The following is an 8,147-nucleotide window of genomic DNA, read 5'->3' as shown; positions in this document are numbered from 1 at the left end:
CGGACCTTTGTTGGCAAAGTAATGTCTCTGCTTTTGAATATGCTATCTAGGTCAGTCATAACTTTCCTTCCAAGGAGTAAGTGTCTTTTAATTTCATGGCTGCAGTCACCATCTGCAGTGATTTTGGAGCCCAAAAAAATAAAGTCTGACACTGTTTCCACTGTTTCCCCATCTATTTCCCATGAAGTGGTGGGACCGGATGCTATGATCTTCGTTTTCTGAATGTTGAGGTTTAAGCCAACTTTTTCACTCGCCTGTTTCACTTTCATCAAGAGGCTTTGTAGTTCCTCTTCACTTTCTGCCATAAGTGTAGTGTCATCTGCATAGCTGAGGTTATTGATATTTCTCCCGGCAGTCCTGATTCCAGTTTGTGTTTCTTCCACTCCAGCGTTTCTCATGATGTACTCTGCATATAAGTTAATAAGCAGGGTGACAATATACAGCCTTGACGTACTCCTTTTCCTATTTGGAACCAGTCTGTTGTTCCATGTCCAGTTCTAACTGTTGCTTCCTGACCTGCATACAAATTTCTCAAGAGGCAGATCAGGTGGTCTGGTGTTCCCATCTCTTTCAGAATTTTCCACAGTTTATTGTGATCAACACAGTCAAAGGCTTTGGCATAGTCAAGAAAGCAGAAATAGATGTTTTTTCTGGAACTCTCTTGCTTTTTCCATGATCCACCGGATTTGGCAATTTGATCTCTGGTTCCTCTGCCTTTTCTAAAACCAGCTTGAACATCTGGAATTTCACCGTTCACATATTGCTGAAGCCTGGCTTGGAGAATTTTGAGCATTACTTTACTAGCGTGTGAGATGAGTGCAATTGTGCGGTAGTTTGAGCATTCTTTAGCATTGCCTTTCTTTGGGATTGGAATGAAAACTGACCTTTTCCAGTCCTGTGGCCACTGCTGAGTTTTCCAAATTTGCTGGCATATTGAGTGCAGCACTTTCACAGTCTCATCTTTCAAGATTTGAAATAACTCAACTGGAATTCCATCACCTCCACTAGCTTTGTTCGTAGTGATGCTTTCCAAGGCCCACTTGACTTCACATTCCAGGATGTCTGGCTCTAGGTCAGTGATCATACCATTGTGATTATCTGGATCATGAAGATCTTTTTTGTACAGTTCTTCTGTGTATTCTTGCCATCTCTTCTTAACATCTTCTGCTTCTGTTAGGTCCATACCATTTCTGTCCTTTATCGAGCCCATCTTTGCATGAAATGTTCCTTTGGTATCTCTGATTTTCTTGAAGAGATCTCTAGTCTTTCCCATTCTGTTGTTTTCCTCTATTTCTTTGCATTGATCACTGAAGAAGGCTAGCTTATCTCTTCTTGCTATTCTTTGGAACTCTGCATTCAGATGTTTATATCTTTCCTTTTCTCCTTTGCTTTTCACTTCTCTTCTTTTCACAGCTATTTGTAAGGCCTCCCAGACAGCCATTTTGCTTTTTTGCATTTATTTTCTATGAGAATGGTCTTGATCCCAGTCTCCTGTACAATGTCACGAACCTCATTCCATAGTTCATCAGGCACTCCATCTATCAGATCTAGGCCCTTAAATCTATTTCTCACTTCCACTGTATAATCATAAGGGATTTGATTTAGGTCATACCTGAATGGTCTAGTGGTTTTCCCTACTTTCTTCAGTTTCAGTCTGAATTTGGCAATAAGGAGTTCATGGTCTGAGCCACAGTCAGATCCTGGTCTTGTTTCTGCTGACTGTGTAGAGCTTCTCCATCTTTGGCTGCAAAGAATATAATCAATCTGATTTCGGTGTTGACCATCCAGTGATGTCCATGTATAGAGTCTTCTCTTGTGTTGTTGGAAGAGGGTGTTTGTTATGACAAGTGCATTTCTTGGCAAAACTCTAGTCTTTGCCCTGCTTCATTCCGTATTCCAAGGCCAAATTTGCCTGTTACTCCAGGTGTTTCTTGACTTCCTACTTTTGCATTCCAGTCCCCCATAATGAAAAGGACATCTTTTTTGTTGTTAGTTCTAAAAGGTCTTGTAGGTCTTCATAGAACCATTCAACTTCAGCTTCTTCAGCATTACTGGTTGGGGCATAGACTTGGATTACTGTGGTATTGAATGGTTTGCCTTGGAAACGAACAGAGATCATTCTGTCGTTTTTGAGATTGCATCCAAGTACTGCATTTCGGACTCTCTTGTTGGCCATGATGGCCACTCCATTTCTTCTAAGGGATTCCTGCCCGCAGGAGTAGATATAATGGTCATCTGAGTTAAATTCACCCATTCCAGTGCATTTCAGTTCACTGATTCCTAGAATGTTGACATTCACTCTTGCCATCTCTTGTTTGACCACTTCCAATTTGCCTTGATTCATGGACCTGACATTCTAGGTTCCTATGCAATATTGCTCTTTACAGCATCGGACCTTGCTTCTATCACCAGTCACTTCCACAGCTGGGTATTGTTTTTGCTTTGGCTCCATCCCTTCATTCTTTCTGGAGTTATTTCTCCACTGATCTCCAGTAGCATATTGGGCACCTACTGACCTGGGGAGTTCCTCTTTCAGTATCCTATCATTTTGCCTTTTCATACTGTTCATGGTGTTCTCAAGGCAAGAATACTGAAGTGGTTTGCCATTCCCTTCTCCAGTGGACCACATTCTGTCAGATCTCTCCACCATGACCCGCCCGTCTTGGGTTGCCCCACAGGCATGGCTTAGTTTCATTGAGTTAGACAAGGCTGTGGTCCTAGTGTGATTAGATTGACTAGTTTTATGTGAGTATGGTTTCAGTGTGTTTGCCCTTTGATGCCCTCTTGCAACACCTACCGTCTTACTTGGGTTTCTCTTACCTTGGGCGTGGGGTATCTCTTCAGGGCTGCTCCAGCAAAGCACAGCCATTGCTCCTTATCTTGGATGAGGGGTATCTCCTACCACCGCCCTTCCTAACCTTCAATGTGGGATAGCTCCTCTAGGCCCTCCTGTGCCCGTGCAGCCATGGCTCCTTGGACGTGGGGTTGGTCCTCCCGGCTACCGCCCCTGGCCTCGGTCGTGCGGTTGCTCTTCCCTGCCGTCGCCCTTGGCCTTGGGCTTAGGGGTGTGGGGTAGCTCCTCCGGCCCGTCAGCCCTGGCCTCGGGTGTGGGGTAACTCCTCTCATCGCCGCCCCTAGCAGCAATCATTTTGCAATGTATAATTGTATCAAAATAACATGCCATACACCTTAAACTTATACAATGTTCTATGTCAATTATATCTCAATAAAGTTGGAAAAAAATTTTTAAAATATACAGTAGGACAATTACAGTAAAGATTGGTGATATATTCTACCAAATTAGAAAAAAGTAAGTGATAATTATGACAGAATAATGAAGGGGTATTTTGAGTATGAAAATTGGTTCAGAGCTTTGTAGCCATGGTTAACAGGGAGTACAATATATAATTACTCTTATATTAAAAAAAAACACTAACAACAACAAAAAGAATATAATATTGTCTATGGGGCAAACACTTAAATCCTGGAATTAAGTTCCAAGAAAAATTTTCCACTAGAAATCCTTACTGAGTATTATAAGGGATATTAAACTCAAGTCCAATTCTGTAGGTGTAGAAAAGTCTTCATATGTCTATTTCTTGAGATAAAATTTAGTAGAAATTGAAGCTTAACTTTAAATAGTAACTCAGTGAAGACATTCATATATGGAGCTATATTACTGATGAGATGAATTAAAGAAAGGATATTATTATCTAAAATATCAAACTAGTTTTTTTATATAGTATTTATAACAGTGGTATTTTGACAGTAGCCAGGTAACAGTCAATTCAAAAGCTGAGCTTCATAAAGAATGAATATTTTCTATAGCAACAATCAGAAAAATATTGATGTTTTATATATGAAAAAAATTAAGTCAGCCATTTGTTCTAAAAGGTGAAAAGACTGATTTGCATTCTAACCTTGAAGACAGGCCAACCCCCACTGCAAGTGAGATGCAGGTGGGCAAGAAAGTAAAGCCAATTTTTTCCTAAACAGCCCTTTCAATTCGTTCAAATGGCTAGGCACAATAACAGCTTCAAAGCTATGCTCCATAAAGTTTGAGTAGATGATTTTGCTTTGACAAATTTTAAAGGCAGGTGTTACCAACCAGTTGTCTGTACTAAAAGATAATCTTGATATGACTTCTGCAGAATGTTAGGTTTTGAGTAACACTGCAACTTGATGAACCAGTCAGAATGAATAACTTGCTAAAGCTAACTCTGAAGTAGTTGAATTTAATGGTTCTTTCAATAAAATGACATTTTAATGCAAATTGGACAATGCTTTCCAGAGTATTCTTTTGAAACACAGAGTCTGAGTATTGAGTCAATGAATGAAATATATCTCTGAGGAAAGTGAATCACTTTGATCAGATTCAGTATACAGTTAAGCCAATATAGGAAGAATGCTACCTTAAATTTCCTTGGGAATATGGGCAGGTTAAAACAAATACTTTAATAATATAATTATCAATAATAACATTATATCCATATTATGTCTAACTATGAGCAGTTATAAATTTAAATTATCAATAGAATGCTATTGTTAATAGTATAAAAATATTAAATACATCAGATCAGATCAGTTGCTCAGTCGTGTCCGACTCTTTGCAACCCCATGAATCGCAGCACGCCAGGTCTCCCTGTCCATCACCAACTCCCGGAGTTCACTCAGACTCACGTCCATTGAGTTAGTGATGCCATCCAGCCATCTCATCCTTTGTCGTCCCCTTCTCCTCCTGTCCCCAATCCCTCCCAGGATCAGAGTCTTTTCCAGTGAGTCAACTCTTCGCATGAGGTGGCCAAAGTACTGGAGTTTCAGCTTTAGCATCATTCCTTCCAAAGAAATCCCAGGGCTGATCTTCAGAATGGACTGGTTGGATCTCCTTGCAGTCCAAGGGACTCTCAAGAGTCTTCTCCAACACCACAGAGGCAATAAATTCAATAAAATATGTCACTCCTGTATTAAAATGTACAAAACTCTGCTGAAAAATTTTTTTAAAAACTTAAGTAAATGGAGATAAAGAGGAACCCTTCATGGCAAATAGATGGGGAAACAGTGGAAACAGTGGCTGACTTTATTTTTCTGGGCTCCAAAATCACTGAAGATGGTGATTGCAGCCATGAAATTAAAAGATGCTTACTCCTTGGAAGGAAAGTTATGACCAACCTAGACAGCATATTAAAAAGCAGAGTCATTACTTTGCCAACAAAGCTCCATCTAGTCAAGACTATGGTTTTTCCAGTGGTCATGTATGGATGTGAGAGTTGGCCTATAAAGAAAGCTGAGCACCAAAGAATTGATGCTTTTGAACTGTGGTATTGGAGAAGACTTGAGAGCCCCTTGGACTGTGAGGAAATCCAACCAGTCCATCCTAAAGGAGATCAGTCCTGGGTGTTCACTGGAAGGACTGATGTTGAAGCTGAAACTCCAATACTTTGGCCACCTGATGAGAAGAGCTGACTCATTGGAAAAGACCCTGATGCTGGGAAAGATTGAGGGCAGGAAGAGAAAGGGACGACAGAGGATGAGATGGTTGGTTAGCATCACTGACTCAATGGACATGGGTTTGGATGGACTCTGGGAATTGGTGATGGACAGGGAGGCCTGGCGTGCTGAGGTTCATGGTGTCACAAAGAGCCGCACACAACTGAGTGACTGAACTGAACTGAAAGAAGAACCCCAAATTACAATTCTCCCCAATTTTATTTATAGATTTAATTTCAGTTCAGTTCAGTCGCTCAGTCATAGCCAACTCTTTGAGACCCATGGACTTCAGCACACCAAGCTTCCATGTCCAACCAATTCCCAGAGCTTGTTCAAACTCATGTCCATCGAGTCGGTGATGCCATCCAACCATCTTGTCCTCTGTTGTCCCCTTCTCCTCCTGCCTTAAATCTTTCCCAGCATCAGGATCTTTTCCAGTGAATCAGGTCTTCACATCAGGTGGCCAAAGTATTGGAGCTTCAATTTCAAAATCATTCCTTCCAATGAATATTCAGGACTGATTTCCTTTAGGATTGACTGGTTTGATCTCCTTGCTGTCCAAAGGACTCTCAAGAGTCTTTCTTCTCCAATACCACAGTTCAAAAGCATCAGTTCTTCAGCCCTCAGCTTTCTTTATGGTCCAGCTCTCACATCCATACATGACTACTGGAAAAACCATAGCTTTGACTAGTCAGACATTTGTCAGCAAAGTAATGTCTCTGCTTTTAAATATGCTGTTTATGTTTGTCATAGCTTTTCTTCCAAGGAACAAGTATCTTTTAATTTCATGGCTGAAGTCATGAAATGATTTGGAGCCAAAGAAAATATAATCTATCATTGTTTCCATTTTTCCCCATATATTTGCCATGAAGTGATGGGACTGAATGCCATGATCTTAGTTTTCTGAATGTTGAGTTTTAAGCCAGCTTTTTCACTCTCCTTTTTCACTTTCATCAAGAGACTCTTTAGTTCCTCTTTGTTTTCTGCCATAAGGGTGATGTCATCTGTCTATCTGTGGTTATTGATATTTCTCCTGGCAATCTTGATTCCAGCTTGTGCTTCATGCAGCATGATATTTTGCATGATGTACTCTGCATATAAGTACTCAGCAAAAACAAGATGGGGAGCTGACTGTGGCTTGGATCATGAACTCCTTATTGCAAAATTCAGACTTAAATTGAAGAAAGTAGGGAAATCCACTAGACCCTCAGATGTGATCTAAATCAGAATCTTTCCAATTATACACTGGAAGTGACAAATAGATTCAAGGGATTAGATCTCATACACAGAGTGCCTGAAGACATATGGATAGAGGTTCGTGACATTGTACAGGAGGTGGTGATCAAAACCATCCCCAAGAAAAGAAATGCAAAAATGCAAAATGGTTGTCTGAGGAGGACTTACAAATAGCTGAGAAAAGAAGAGAAGCTAAAGGCAGAGGAGAAAAGGAAATATACCCATCTGAATGCAGAATTCTAAAGAATAGCAATGAGAGATAAGAAAGTCTTCTTCAGTGATCAGAAGCAAACAATAGAATGGGAAAGACCAGAGATCTTCAAGAAAATTAGAGACACCAATGTAACATTTCATGCAAAGATTTAATTTAATCCCTTTCAAAATCTCAGGAGATCTTTTTTTGGAGAAATTTACAAACTGATTATAAATTCATATGAAAATGCAAAAGACCTAAAATAGCAGTCTTGAAAAGAATAACAAATTTGGAAGACAATCTATTTTATGTAACAATTATTATAAAGAGACAGTTATTCAAGTTATTGTGGTATTGGCATGATGATAGACCAACATATCAATTGAATAAAGAGTTCAGAAATAGATCCACAACTATATGGTCAAATGATTTTCAACAAAGATGCAAAGCATTCTTATTAAAGAAAATGTAGTCTTTGCAATGTTGTTGACATGTTGGAAAATCTGGATATTCATATACAAAAAGAAAAAAAAATTGAAACTGGATTTTTCAGCATAAAATTATTAATTTGTAATAGAACATAAATTTATATGGAGAACCTAAAACTATAAGACTTCTAATATAAAACAAAGTTTAGGTCAGGAAAAGCTCCAAAAGCATGGTTCAAAAAAGGAAAAAAAATGATAGTTGGAATTTGACAATATTAAGAACATCTTCTCTTTTAAAGACACTATTAAAAGGATGAAAATATAAACCACAGACTGCAAGAGACTATTTACAAATCACATATATGTTAAAGGACTTGTATCCATAGTCTACAAAGAAATCTAAAAATTTATTAACAAGAAAATAATTTAAAGAAAACATGGCAAGAGATTTGCACAGATATATACCCAAAGAAGATACATGAATGAAAAATAAACATGTGAAGTGATGCCCAGCATCACTGATCATCAGAGAAATCCAAATTAAAACTTCAGGGAGATACCACTACAACCTGTGAGAAATTGCTAAAATTAAGAAGACTGACCATACCAAGGACTGGTAAGGATGGAGGAACTGAAACTCATATACTGCTGATGGGAATAGAAAAATAATACAACTATTTTAGAAAAAAGTTTAATGGTTACTTGAAAAGTTAAACAAACACCTACCATATGACCCAGCCATTACACTGTTTCAGATATTCAAGGAGTCAAAATTTGTGCCTCACGTACACTGTTTCTCAGGA

The sequence above is a fragment of the Bubalus kerabau genome, chromosome 1 (assembly GCF_029407905.1).
Source record: "Bubalus kerabau isolate K-KA32 ecotype Philippines breed swamp buffalo chromosome 1, PCC_UOA_SB_1v2, whole genome shotgun sequence".
NCBI classification, from domain to species: domain Eukaryota; kingdom Metazoa; phylum Chordata; class Mammalia; order Artiodactyla; family Bovidae; genus Bubalus; species Bubalus kerabau.
Note: the sequence above shows the minus strand (reverse complement) of the source record.